This window comes from Petromyzon marinus, unplaced genomic scaffold, assembly GCF_048934315.1.
Source record: "Petromyzon marinus isolate PM22_M1 ecotype Great Lakes invasive population unplaced genomic scaffold, UKy_Petmar_22M1.pri1.0 PM_Scaffold_36, whole genome shotgun sequence".
NCBI classification, from domain to species: Eukaryota; Metazoa; Chordata; class Hyperoartia; order Petromyzontiformes; family Petromyzontidae; genus Petromyzon; species Petromyzon marinus.
In genome coordinates, this window is record NW_027423346.1 from 1 (window position 1) to 2,749 (window position 2,749).

Here is a 2,749-nt window from a genome sequence, read left to right on the forward strand (position 1 = left end):
GAGTTGACAGACAAATATCCACAAGGTAGCCTCTAGCAGGGCTGTAGGGGCAAGTGCTGTTACACAGACACAGACAAAGCTACCCCAGGTAGCCTCTAGCAGGGCTGTAAGGGCAAGTGCAGTCACACAGACACAGACAAAGCTCCCCCAGGTAGCCTCTAGCAGGGCTGTAGGGGCAAGTGCAGTCACACAAACACAGACAAGCTACCCCAGGTAGCCTCTAGCAGGGCTGTAGGGGCAAGTGCTGTTACACAAACACAGACAAAGCTCCCCCAGGTAGCCTCTAGCAGGGCTGTAGGGGCAAGTGCAGTTACACAGACACAGACAAAGCTACCCCAGGTAGCCTCTAGCAGGGCTGTAGGGGCAAGTGCTGTTACACAGACAAAGCTCCCCCAGGTCGCCTCTAGCAGGGCTGTAGGGGCAAGTGCTGTTACACAGACACAGACAAAGCTCCCCCAGGTAGCCTCTAGCAGGGCTGTAGGGGCAAGTGCTATCAGCCGGCACTGTGGCGACAGACAGAGGGGGTGGGTGGCCAGCACCACGCCCGGCCGCCTTTGTCTCCCCAATGGCGCTAACCACTGCACCACCACTCCCCACTCACACACACAGTGCGCTAACCACTGTACCACCACTCACACAGTGCGCTAACCACTGCACCACCACTCCCCACTCACACACACAGTGCGCTAACCACTGCACCACCACTCCCCACTCACACACACACAGTGCGCTAACCACTGCACCACCACTCCCAACACACACACACAGTGCGCTAACCACTGCACCACCACTCCCCACTCACACACACAGTGCGCTCACCACTGCACCACCACTCCCCACTCACACACAGTGCGCTAACCACTGCACCACCACTCCCCCCACACACACAGTGCGCTAACCACTGCACCACCACTCACACACTCACACAGTGCGCTAACCACTGCACCACCACTCCCCACACACACACAGTGCGCTAACCACTGCACCACCACTCCCCACTCACACACAGTGCGCTAACCACTGCACCACCACTCCCCACACACACACACAGTGCGCTAACCACTGCACCACCACTCCCACACACACACAGTGCACTAACCACTGCACCACCACTCCCCACTCACACACACAGTGCGCTAACCACTGCACCACCACTCCCCACACTCACACACAGCGCGCTAACCACTGCACCACCACTCCCCACTCACACACACAGTGCGCTAACCACTGCACCACCACTCCCCACACTCACACACAGTGCGCTAACCACTGCACCACCACTCCCCACTCACACACACAGTGCGCTAACCACTGCACCACCACTCCCCACAGAACACACACACAGTGCGCTAACCACTGCACCACCACTCACACACAGTTTGCTAACCACTTCACCACCATCTCACACACACAGTGCGCTAACCACTGCACCACCACTCCCACAGACTGACAGATGCGCCACTATCGCCCCCTGTGGAAAACATCTGGTACTGAGTTGTTACCGCAACATCACCACCATCATATCATCACCACCACCACTACCACAACCACCACCATCACCATCACCACCACCACTACCACAACCACCACCATCACCACCACCATCACCACCACCATCACCACCATCACCACCACCATCACCACACATCACGATCATCACCACCACCACTACCACAACCACCACCATCACCACCACCATCACCACCACCATAACCACCTACATCACCATCACCATCCACCACACCAAACCACCACCAAATCACCACCACCATCACCACACCATCACCACCATCACAACCACACCACCATCACCACACCATCCACCATCACCCACCACCATCACCACCACCACCATCACACCACACCATCACCACCATCACCACCACCACCACCATCACCACCACCACCACCACCAACATCATCACCATCACCACCACCACCATCACCACCATCATTACCATCACCACCATCACCACTACCATCACCACCATCACCACCACCACCATCACCACCACCATCACCACCATCACCACCACCACCACCATCACCACCATCATCACCACCACCAACATCATCACCATCACCACCACCACCATCACCACCATCATCACCACCATCACGACCACCATCACCATCACCACCACCACCACCATCACTACCATCACCACCACCATCATCACCATCACCACCATCACGTACCACCATCACCACCACCATCATCACCACCAACACCACCATCACCACCATCACCACCACCACCATCACCACCACCACCATAACCACCACCATCACCACCACCATCATCACCATCACCAGAACCATCACCACCACCACCATCACCACTACCATCACCACCATCACCACCACATGCACCACCACCACCACCAACATCATCACCATCACCACCATCACCACCATCATTACCATCACCACCATCACCACTACCAACACCACCATCACCACCACCACCACCATCACCACCACCATCACCACCACCACCATCACCACCACCACCACCATCACCACCATCACCACCACCACCATCACCACCACCACCACCAACATCATCACCACCACCACCATCACCACCATCATTACCATCACCACCATCACCACTACCACACCACCATCACCACCACCATCACCACCACCATCACCACCACCATCACCACCACCATCACCACCATCATCACCACCACCAACATCATCACCATCACCACCACCACCAACACCACCACCATCATCACCA